The sequence below is a fragment of the Caretta caretta genome, chromosome 4, assembly GCF_965140235.1.
Source record: "Caretta caretta isolate rCarCar2 chromosome 4, rCarCar1.hap1, whole genome shotgun sequence".
NCBI classification, from domain to species: domain Eukaryota; kingdom Metazoa; phylum Chordata; order Testudines; family Cheloniidae; genus Caretta; species Caretta caretta.
Window position 1 is genome coordinate 20,674,530 of NC_134209.1, and position 12,691 is coordinate 20,687,220.

The window sequence follows — 12,691 nt, forward strand, 5'->3', positions numbered from 1 at the left end:
CAGAGAAGCTTGTTGCAGAGGTTTTTCCATGTAACTCATATGAAATATGAGCTCACAGCCAGAAGGTGTAAATCACTTCTGACTGGGGCCCCTGATGTAGGTAATTTATTAATCAGTTTCATTTTTTAAATCACTCTGCTAAGTATATAGGAGATATTATTTGAGGAGAGTGGAATCTATGAGGATTTGCATTGTTCACTCAGCTTTTCATAGTTTTTACCTTATTTTCAACTGTAATGCCTTTCTGACGGTCTAAACGTAAGGCATGTTTGGGTATAGTCCAGTTAGATGATGGTTCTAGTGTATCTTTAACACTATCCAGTGTTTTTGTTCTATGTACTGACTTTATTCAGTGAAATATCTATATGGTTTGGGGGCCTTCAGGCTGACCTAGAGGGGCTGTGGTTTGCAATTTTGCTGCCAAAGTTCAACTTCTGATTTCTAGGCAATTGCATTTGAGATGAAACAACCTGATTATTTTTACTGCATCTCCCACTGCTTTGGGGTGTAACAATATGTTCTACTTTAAACATTTTGGTTCCATAATGCCTCTAATTTAATACTCCAAATAGACAACACCAAAACAAACTCCTTATCTGCATCTAAACTCTGTATAGCCGTTTTCATAAATATAAAGGGAAGGGTAACCATCTTTCTGTATACAGAACTATAAAATCCCTCCTGGCCAGAGGCAAAACCCTTTTTTCTGTAAAGGGTTAAGAAGGTAAGGTAACCTTGCTGGCACCTGACTAAAATGACCAACGAGGAGACAAGATACTTTCAAAGCCGGGGGGTGGGAGGGAAACAAAGGGTCTGTTTGTCTGTGATGGTTTTGCTGGGAACAGATCAGGAATTCTCTTCATAACTTTTTAAGTTAGTAAAAAGAAAAGGAGTACTTGTGGCCCTTTAGAGACTAACCAATTTATTTGAGCATAAGCTTTTGTGATGAAGTGAGCTGTAGCTCACAAAAGCTAATGCTCAAATAAATTGGTTAGTCTCTAAGGTGCCACAAGTACTCCTTTTCTTTTTGCGAATACAGACTAACACGGCTGCTACTCTGAAACCTGTCATTAAGTTAGTAAGCTAGCTAGCTAGAAATGCGTTAGATTTCCTTTTGCTTAATGGCTGGTAAAATAGCTGTGCTGAATGGACTGTATATTCCTGTTTGTGTCTTTTTGTAACTTAAGGTTTTGTCTGGAGGGATTCTCTGTTTTGAATCTGATTACCCTGTAACGTATTTACCATCCTGATTTTACAGAGGTGATTCTTTTACTTTTTCCTTAATTAAAATTCTTCTTTTAAGAACCTGATTGCTTTTTCACTGTTCTTAAGATCCAAGGGTTTGGGTCTGTGTTCACCTATGCAAGTTGGTGAGGATTTTTATCAAGCCTTCCCCAGGAAAGGGTGTAGGGCTTGGAGGATATTTTTGGGGGGGAAGACCTCTCCAAGTGGGCTCTTTCCTTGTTCTTTGTTTAACACGCTTGGTGGTGGCAGCATAGGGTTCAAGGACAAGGCAAAGTTTGTACCTTGAGGAAGTTTTTAACCTAAGCTGGTAAGAATAAGCTTAGGGGGTCTTTCATGCAGGTCCCCACATCTGTACCCTAGAGTTCAGAGTGGGGAAGGAACCTTGACAGCCATAATCTTGGGTTTGCGTTACCATAGTCTTACTTTCTGTCCCACGGGAAATTGTGATAGCTCAATGTGCCATTCTAAATTGGGATGAAATGTCAAAATATCAAATCTTTTGGGGGAATGAAAAGTTCTGAAAAAAGTTGATTTGGAAGTGTTGAAATCTTGAGTTTCGGGTCAGTTCAATATTAATCTGCACACTGTGATCAGGGGCCTTTCATTGCTTTAACAATTCCCTAACAAGGTCTCTGCCGCATGTCTTGACATGGCAAGCCCTAGCTCCTCGGGCAGGGGGATTGCCAAGAGTAACAGGAAAGTGCACTCAAGTTAAAAGAGATCTAGGGGCAATTCTTTAGAGAAAACAATAGGAAGAATGGAAAATTGGAAGAGCTGGCCCTACTTGGCACGGGGCCTTTATCCCTCATGGTAAAGTCCCCTTTTCTGGGCTGCAATCCTGTAATTGTGCAGCTGTTAGCCTGACTCTACTCCTCAGCTGCTCAGGCTAGGATGCCCACAGCTCAGGTCTTCAACCCAGAGCCCCTATGATGGGTAAGGCCCCTGAGGGGCAGAGCAGGTAGGTCCTCCTATGGGAGGGTCCCCAGCAGTTGCTTGCAGGGAGGCTGCTGGCTCTGAGGTGGCTGCAGTTAGAAGCACTGATGCATTGGGAGTGCTCAGGAGCTGTGTTAAGCCTTGTTAGGGGTGGAGTCAAAAGCTCCTTGAAACTGATGTGGGATCCCTTCACTTAAGAGAACTGTGAGGCAGCTAAGGGGCCATACCCAAGAGAAGGCCTAATAGTCAGCCCAGGAATTTGGGCTTTTGCTGAGTACGGGGGGTGAGTGAGAGCAAGAACATCATCACTCAGCGTGACACAGCCAGCCAGCAGGACTCAACAGCAGCTGACAGCATGGTGGCCGACCCTGGGGAGAGGTTCTTGGGCCAGGAGTGCAGGCTGCAAAGAGCACGCTTGCTGCTCTGAAGCAAATGAAGCTGTTTCCTGCTACTTTTATTTCATTCCTTCTGCATTCAGAGACACAGGGATTCGTGCATTCTTTAAGTCAACAAACCGCTTCAAAGAAATACCTGGCTGTCACCAATATCTACTCCCAACTGGAACATCCTCGGGGCCCCACTCATTGACTAGCAAGGGTCTAAAGGGGGCTATACTATAGAATAGCCACAAGGCAAGTGCTTGCTCTGATCTTTTGGAGTGACTCCCCATTCTTAGCCCTGCTTCCATCACATAGGAATAGAACTGCAGAATCAGGAGGTGGAGGGCATTTGATTAAACACTTGTGCCTGGCCCGGGCTGGTTGGCTGGGGCTGGGGCTGCAGGGCTGTGAAATTCAGCTGTGTAGCCGTTTGCCCTTGTGGGGTCCCAGAGCTTGGGCTCCAGCCTGGGCCCAGAGGGTTCTAGACCAGGCTCCAGTCCCAATGTCTACACAGCATTTTCAGCCCTGCAGCACGAGTCCCATGAGCCAAAGTCAGCTGAGCCAGGCCAGCTGTGGCCACCCTGCAGGTCTTGTATTCCAGGGTTTATGCAGTCCAGGCAGGATCTGCCCTTACAAGACATCTGCTAGTGCTTCTCCTTTGAAAGTCCCAGCAATGGGGCTCCCACTCTGCCCCTGGGAGATGGATTGACTGTGCCCCAGCCTGATACAGCCATGCTGCCAAGGCAAACCTTTACTTTGGCCTTGTTCCTGGGCAGGGCTGGGCCCCTGGTATATTTAATGCTAATAAATGCCTGATCATGTGGGGAGCTGAGCACCCTCCACTGATTCCTCTTCTCAGGATCAGGCCCCAGGTAAGTGATTAAAACCAAGCATGAAGCCAGATCCACACATCCTGGCTCCCAAGTCACTGACCCCATTTGCCATGACAATGCATGTGCACCCTCCAGCATGTAACCAGCCACAGGTCAGCAGGCTGGTTTCTGCCCCCCTCCCCTCGCCCTATGACAGGCCTCGCAGACAGAAACCAGGCAGGGCTGCTTTTAAAAAGCAGTGGCTCTGAAGTGACACTGTTATGGTTACCCTGGCCTCAGAATCTGCCACTAAATAAACAAGGTGGGAAGCAGCATGATTCAAAGAAGCTTCTCCACCTAGAAACCCCAGTCTCTCTCATTCTTCCTCCTGGTTATTAACCAACCACCTGAAGACAAAAATCTGGAAAGTGGGTCCCCAAAGCCCAGCTGGTGTCCTTAGATGACATTAGAAATCCCAGCAAATTGCCAGGCCTCCTGGGTCTCTAGACATCACCTCTATTTGTCACTCATGCCATGGCCCTGAGTACACTGGGGCTCACACCCCCACAACACCCTTACACAGGTGCTCAGTTAGGGAGTGACAGGCTCAGTAGGGAGGCCTAGCCTGTACCCAGAGCTGTATATCAAAGCACTAACCAACAATGGCCAAATGTCATGGTACACCTGGGGAAACTGAGGCAAACCTAAAAAGGGACTTGCCCCAAACCACAGAGTGAGATTCATATCCAGTAGTGCTGGTTTCTCTTCTGCTTAAAACACTACGTCACCCTCACTCTCTGGCTAGCATGAGTTTTGCTAGCATGATTGTTTGGGGGGAGGGGGAAATCCCTTACCATGCTGCCATTTGAACGCTGCTCCCAGAATGCTAGTTATACTAGGTCATGCCTAGTGCTGCTACCATCAGCCCTGGATCGGAGAGAACCGTGACTATGTATGCATTGTAGTTGTCGCTGTAGAGGGACAAGGTGGGGGAGATATCATCTTGCAGGGGCTCTCAACCAGAGGTCTGGGGCCCCCGGGGGGGGCTGCAAGCAGGTTTCAGGGGGTCCGCCAAGCAGGGCCAGTGTTAGACTCGCCGGGGCCCAGGGCAGAAAGCCTAAGCCCTGCCATGCAGGGCTGAAACAGAAGCTTAAACAACTTAGCTTCATGGGGCCCCTGTGGCCCCAGGCAATTGCCATGCTTGCTACCCCTTAAACCTGGCCCTGGCTTTTATATGGAGATAAACAGTTGTTGGGGCACTGGTGGGCCGTGGAGGTTTTTATAGCATGTTGCGGGGGGAGCTTCAGAAAGAAAAAGATTGAGGAAACTCTGGACCAACTTCTGTTGGTGAGAGAGACAAGCTGCACAGAGCTCTCCTTAAGGTCTGGGAAAGATCCTCCCAGCGTCACAGCAAAATGCAAGGTGGAACAGATTGTTCAGCATAAGCAGCTAGCGCATATTGTAATGGACCATTCAAGGTAGAGTGGCCCGTTAACACCTCTGCAGTTATCGGACAAAAGGAGGGGGTTACAGATTATTGTAATCAGCCATGAATCCAGTGTGAACTGGGCCATAGTATGTTTGGGTGTATAGTATGGGGTGTATGTTTGTAAGATAAATAGCTGAGAAATTAAACACTTCACCAAAGCTATTCTGAGGCATAGACACAGAGACCTTGGTTTTGGAGTTTGATGCTTACAATTTAGCCTTCTTTTGAAGCTCTGCAGGAACATAAACCAATGAGCAAGGAAAGAAATGCAACTCTGAGAAGTGCATGCTAATCAGTCCTCACCTGGTCATTTTATTTACAGGTTCAAAATAGCTCCATTTACTGGAGGTCACCCAGAAGAAGCAATCTCCCTGCAGTACATTTGCCATGGGACCCTGGTACAGTTCCTAGACCAGCCTTAGTGCTTGCAGGAAACTGACCCAGTGCAGCTCCCTTGTGCAGTACGCCCCCACGCAATCCTATCTGGTTACTCACTGCATTTAGCATGTCAGACAGCAATTCCTTTGTAACACACTGTGGTTGAAAAGATGGACACAGATGTGCTGTAGATACCAGTTACATCAATAGCAGCTGTCGGAGCCAAGCACTCCTCCATTGACTGTGCCCATCATCAGTGCTCTCAGGGATGGGTACCCACTTGCACAGGATGAAAGGATGAGCAATGCCCCCAGGTACATGTACTTGCTTTGTTACTCAGCCAACAAAGACAAAGCAGACAGCACAGGAAGGGCAAGATAGACTCTAAAAATCTGGGTCCCCTGCGGAAGCAGGAAAGCAGCCGCTCCCCGAGCAAAGAGACAGCTTTGACAGGAGGCCTATTAGCCCCAGATAGTTTCACTGTCATAGTCACAAAGGGCAGCTGTGCCTAAAAAGGGACTAAAATGGTGGTTCCAGGCTCATTGTCCCTCAGTGAATTTCAACTCCAATATGCTCGGAAGCTGCATCACTTCCTGCAGAGAACTTTTCCCTCTGTGCTCCCCCCCCCCCCCCCCTGGATCTGGAACAGTCTACCTGTCCCCCTCTGCCTCCTTGCAAATCTCACCTAGAAGCCTGGTTTACCTCTGCTTCTTACTCCCTTCTGCTTGGCAGCCTCTGTAACTCTGTTATGTATTTTCTAGAACATACCATTCTTTAACTATTTATTTCTATTTACTTCTGTAATTTATTAAACTTGTAGAGCCCTCTGGGACATGTTACTATCCAACTGCTATAAACCATTGTTGTAACAAGCAGGGCAGTGACAGCTGGTAACTCATCTGTCCTCAGAAAATGATTTATACTTTAATTAAGTAACTCCACTTATAAATAAGCCTTTCCTATAGTATTGTACAATAATACAGTAAGAAGGGGAGCAGCACTGAACCCTTTATAAAAATTTCCTTGGCAGTTTTTTAAAAGAATTCAAGAACCTCCCAGGTTTGCAGCAGGACTTTGAAATTTGGCAGGGGACTGGTCCTGGAGTCAGGGAGGTGCCTTTTGCTGGTCCAGGAAAATCTTTTCAGATGTCAAAAATGACCATTTCCCACCTGTGTTTTGATCAGCAGAGTTTGCTGGAGGCAGGCTGTTAAATCCCTGACCATTCTATCTGGACTGTACCTGTGCCCAAGCCTCTAGCTTCAGCATGACACACAGAGAACCGACAGTGCAGCTTCTTCTTAACGCTCTTTGGCCTCAAGGAAGGCACGCTGGGCTAGGAGCAAAGACGCCATGAGTTCTAAACACATATCTTCCGCTAACTGACGTTAAACTCTCTGGGCCTGCCATAAACCTTATTGCTGAACGAAGTCCCATAGCAGACATCGAGGTTACACAAACTGGGACTAGAACCCAGTACTTGACACTGGTGTAACCACTCAGCAGCACTGCCTCAAAAAAAAAAGCAGCAGTCAAATGTCTGAGCTGGGCTATGCTGCCTGTAAGATGTTCCTAAGCTCTGTACCCTGCTGTTGCAGTGTGTTAATCATCCCCCCTCCAATCGCTAATCCACAGACGATAACCGCCTACTCTGGGGCTCAGTAACGTGACCGGGTTCGTGTACGTAGAGGTCAGTGCTGCGAGGCTGAAAGTTCAGGAATGTTACCCTGCCGCTGACAGAAAAGGGGGGCGTCACAGTTGCACGGAACAGAATTTGTTTTTTTTCCTTAAGCAACGTTAGAAGGACATTAGTAAGGCTGCAAAGTCAAGCACTCCAAAGTTAGGCAATGCCAGCTTTACAATTGCCTGTGCAACCTGAATTCAGCTCCCTGGTGCATACGCATTAGGAATCTGTCTTTAATCACGAGCACACACCCCTGCCTCGGTCAGTCACAGGATGGCCCTGGCGCTAGGGATGCATCGGGTTATGTACTGAAGGCGGCTGTTGGCTGGGGGCCCCTGCCTTGTTTGTTGCAGAACTTGGTGTGTACTCTTGTGTGTACTATTAGCACTGAGATTGGGCAGGTGGAGGCCGGCTTCAAAATGAAGGCCTGTCCCCTCAGCTAAAAGGGCGGAACCACTGAGCCCGGGCTACCACTGATTTCTGGGGGCAACAAAAGAGAGGCTCAGGAGTGGGGTCAAAGTTGAATAACAAGGAAGCCGGAGAGGTGGCACCAAGCAGCGAGCCCCAGACAGCACCCGCTGCTCAAAGGCATCTAGGGCCTCCCTGCAGGCTGGCTAGAGTAACTTTGGCTCAGAGGCGTGACTGTACAAGGGACTGGAAATAGGCCCCTGCCCCCCCGGTGGCAGAGCACCCCTTGGTCCAGCTTCCTCCTTCGGCAGTGATGGAGGGCTGTCTTGGCCAGCACCAGGATAGGGTGACCAGATGTCCCAATAAAATCAGGACTGTCCCGCTATTTAACTCTTTGTCCCGCATCCCAACCGATGTATGATTGGGACACCATTTGTCCTGATATTTTAGGGTTGCCAGGCGGCCAGTTGGTGTGGGGCTGGCAGGCTCCCTACCCAGCTCCGCACAGCTCCCCGGAAGTGATGACATCTCCCTCTGGCTCCTAGGCGCAGGGATGGACAGGTGGCTCTGCGTGCTGCCCCTGCCTTGAGCGCCAGCTCCGCAGCTCCCACTGGCCAGCAACTGTGGCCAATGGGACCTGCGGGGGTGGCGCCTGCAGGTGAGGCAGCACGTACAGCTGCCTAGCCGTGCCTCTGCCTAGGACCCAGAGGGAGATGTCATCACTTCTGGGGAGCCGCCTGAGGTAATCTCCCCCCCCCCCCCCGGAGCCCACACCCTGCACCCCAGCCTGAGTCCCCTCCTGCACTCAAACTCTTTCCTGGAGTCAGCACCCTAAACCCCCTCCCATGCCCCAAACCCCTGCCCCAGCCCTGAGACCCCCCCTTGCAGTGGGAGCCAGGGCTGTGTGCCCTTGACCTGTGGCAGGGGGCTGGAGCCCCCGACCTGCGGCTTGCATGGGTGGCCGGGGCTGGAACCCAGGCCGTGTGCCTCCCTCCCGCATGGCTCCGGTGGGAGCTGTGAGCCTGTGGCTGCCCCACCATGTGTCCTGATATTTTACTCTTGCGATCTGGTCACCCTACGCCAGAAGGAGGTTGACAAGGCGGTCCTGCAGCTTTGTGGGGCTACGGATGGGGTGCATGAGGAAAGTGGGGGAAAGTGCAGCCAGAACCTCAGTAAGAGGTTCTCGAGGAGCCGGAAGAGGGGCTGCAGCCTGGGCGCCAGGGTCGTCCTCTCGCTGCAAAAGAGGCAGGTGTTGGGAGTTCGTAAACCACGCCAGCTACGTGTCCATTCTCAGGGCTCTGGGAAGAAGCTGCCAATGAATATCCCCCGTGGGCTGTGGGACCAGAGCGGAGTACAGACTGGCCCACTGGGTTCTTTGCCCTCCTCAGATGGCAGCAGGTCCCGCCCCCTGGTATTGGGGCAGGACAGAAGGGTGAGGAAGTGGATGATGTGAATCTCAAGCATGTAAACACGTTTCCTGGGCACAAGCCATAGGCAAACTGGCTGGATATCATACAGATGGCTCACAGGGTGGCCGGCGATGCTCATGGGGCAGGGGCCTGACAATAAGGTCTGGAGGGTTGGAAGGTGTGTAGTGAATGAGGCAGGGGATTGCAGGAAGAGAAAAGACAGTCTTGTGGCTAAGGCTGCTGCCCTGGAGAACTGGTTTCCGTCCCTACCTCTGCCACAGAGTGCCTGCGTGAGGCTGGGCAAGTCACTTGCGCCAAACATGTCACAGGAGGTTGCTCACTGGGCGTTCCTCATTTTCGGTTCCTCATTGTGAGACGTGCCAGGGCTACGATTTACAGAACCGCTGAGCACTCACAGCTGTAACTCGGGCCAGTGGGAGCTCTGGATGCTCACAGCTCCTTCCCCCACCCAGTCAGATTGACCCCACAGCCCTTCTGCCCCAGAGCCTGACCCCATAGATCCCTGAAGCCAGCCTGAGCCTGCAGCTCCTCCTCTTCTCCCCAGCCTGACCCCATAGCACCATGTGGGCAGCCTGGCTACACAGCTGCTCCCCTCCCCCACCGCCTGACCCCACAACACTCCCTTTGTCACAGCCCCCCGGCAGCCAGCGGGCTTGCCCCAGCCCCTCCTGACCCCACCTTCACTGCTCACTGCCTGTCCCTGCTCTCCCCACCTGGTATTTATTTCCAATAGGCAGAGGCTGCTCACTGCCAGGATGGGGTGTTAGGCTTCACCTTCCCGGCCCACCATACTTCCTCCCTCCTCCATTTCCCAGCTGCACCCCCCGCTTGTCTTTTTTCCTTCTTCGGTGTAAGCCCCACTCATCTCACAGCCCCTTAGCGACACACAAACTTTGAAGACCTCACCAGCAGCAAGACACACGCTGGGACGTCCAAGCAAACCCCAGCCCCACAGTGACCTGTCCCTTCCCCGTTATCCCTCCAGCAGTGTCTGGAGGGAGAGGGGAGGTGAAATGCCCCTTTGGGTGTATGTTTGTATAGGGTTACGCTCGCTGGGGTTTGGGGAACCGGTGAGGAAAACACATCAGATCCATGACACTTCTACTTGTCCCAGAGAGACCCAATTTAGACAAAAAGCACCTCAGTCGTTTGGGCGGGGGTGGATGGGTGGTGGCGGGGGGGGGGGGCGGGAAATCTTCTCTGCCTGGCTTGCAGACAACTGTCAGGGTGATCTGAAACACACCAGGGCTCTGGCAGGGGGCTGGGGAAAGTCAAGATTACTAATGGTAGGATAGAAAGTAATAGCAAAAAATAGCTGGCTGGCAGGAAAGACGGGCTAATGAGAACACTCTAGATACATTCCAGCGGAGGGGAACCAAAAAATGTAATCTACGTCTGCACTCTGATTAGTTATGGCCAAATAAGTCAGGCTGTGTCCTGTGCCTAAGTGCTGCTACAGGGAGAGGAGACAGCCCAAGGTTTTCGCAGCCCTCTCGCTTCTCCTCAGGGGGGAAAAACCAGGACGTTTCTTGGAAAGAGCCTGAAGCTCTCCTTTCAGGAGGAATCGCAGGGCTACGTTGCAGCTGCCCGGCCTAAGGATTGCAGGACCAAGGAGACACTGACTTGCTCTTCAAAGGGCTGGGGCGGATCGGCAGTTAAACCTCCACAATACTTTGCCTCCAGCTGTGCTAGTGGTTAGTTCCTAGTTACACACTAGCCATTGGGCAGGTCCAGGACGGTTAGGACAAGTGCATGGCGGTGAACATGGGTCCTGCTGTCTTGCAGGAGGTGCTCACCCACACCACAAATACAACATAACTCCCCCCGGTGATGGGGATAAAAGAGCTTCCATGGTCCTTTGTAAGCCCTGCTGCTTCAGCGTGAATCTGAAACACGCCAGGATCCCGTCTTCACCGTGCCCAGGGGCTGTGCGCTGACCGGAGATACAAAGGCAAAACCAAATGATTCCCAGGCCAGTGTTATCTGCCCCTTCTGGGAGGTAGTTAATCCCCTAGAACATGAGGCCAGATTCTGCTTCCCTATCCTTCTCCTGCAATGTAAAGGGGCCAGAACAACTCCTTGGGGAATTTCCCCAGCACTGGGGCAGCGTTGGATCAGCACACAGCACCCTACACGGTTACCACGGTTTTGGGGTCTCTCTGGGTGTGTGCCGGGATATAAGGACAGATGGATCTGGGGTTCCGGGAGTGCGGCCACGGCACTCTGTGCTCCGGCTGCACAGAAGCCGATAGGCAGCGATGGAGGGCTGCGGTAAAGGAGAGCTGGACGGTGCACGCTCCATGCCGACCCCTGAAGCAGCCATGACTCTGGGAAGTGCAAAGCTGGCCTAAAGCCACCTTAGCTCACCTGTCCTGGGCTGAGCCTTCTGGCCATGGCTCCTGCGAGGTCAGCAGAGAACCTGGCCCACGGGTTCTACAAAAAGGGTACAAGGAATATCGGTGCATTCCAAGAACGCCACGTGCGCGTGCCCCTCCGCAGAGCCATGGTGATGGAAAAGGCCTTGGGTTCCCCCCTCGAGCCCATCTCCTGGCCAGTGCAGGGGCTAGTGCAGTCTAGCTGGCATGGTTTACAGTGTCGGGTTAACCCGCTGGGCCTGTCTGATGTCGGAGCACGCCAGCTCCCACAGCAGAGTGGTCTCTGCTTACTCCCCATTCGTCCGCGTACTCCTTGCTGTTGGGATGCGGGGCCAGAGGTCACCCTGACTATTCACTGACCATCTTCACTACGGACCTGGGCAGGTCTCAGCAGCGGCTGACGGGCGACACGTGCCGCGTTGGAGAGAGAAACTAACCCCACGCCCGGGGGGGCTGAGCGTTGGTGGTTTTGAGGGGACAGATTTGGACACCTCTCTCAAGGGGGAATGTTCCTGAGGTGGTTTTGTGGGTAGAACTCAGAGAGAGCAGGGCCCTGGACAAGCCCAGAGAGGCAGCCCAGAGCTGACCGTCTGACCAGGCCGACAAGGGCACGGGCAGCTCTAACTCTCCAGCACAGCGTGCTGGGCGACAGCTGCACGGGCATGGCACCGGTACCACTCCAGCGGGGAGGGTTTGGGAGACTAGAGGCCAGGTTTGCAGGGAGACTGATGCCTCCACCCGGCAGCCCCGGCAGAGTTGTGATCAAGCCTGGGAGATGACGCCCCACAAGAAGTGCTGTCCACTGAAGACCAGATTGGCAGCATCCCCCCCATGACTTCTAATTGGCCCAGGAGCACTAGCTAGCCACGGAAGCAGTCCCAGGACACGGTCTGTGCAACCCGGCAGTACCTGGCCTGCTGCTACACCACACCCCACTCTGGCACCCTTCTCTGGCTCTGACCCCTTGCTCAACCCCCAACTCCAGACTCTGGCTCTGACCCTGGGCCTGATTCCTGGCTTCCTGCTCCAAAAACTAGAGCTAACTCCTGGTCCTATCCACGAGGCCAGGCCACCCACATCCCAGGAGCGACCTGTTGCACAGACTACCTCAAACCCCTCTCTGGACAATGGCCCAATAGTAGAATGGAGGGGGCAGGCCTCCTACTGCCTAGCACACCCCAGGGGTGCCAGGTTGGGTATTAATTGACTGAGCTGCCACACTTCCTCCCTTGTGACCACTCGCCTTCAGCTCAGATGACTGCTCAGCTCCTAATGGTGCACGTCATTTACCTCCATGGACTTCCTGGCCGCATCACTTCAGATTGAGGACCACCCTGCACTTCTGGTGCAAGACCCTCCGGTTACTAGATGTCCATGGCTATGCCTCCTCAGCATATCACCCCTAGATGGATGGCCAGAGAAGGTGAATCAAGTATCAGAGCACTATCTATGATGTTTCATTAACTAACACCAAGAGGACTGGTCCACCCTCCCGCCCTCTTTTGAATTTGTGTACAATAATATCAACCATGCCTCGATTGGGCAGAGCCCCTTTTTTGC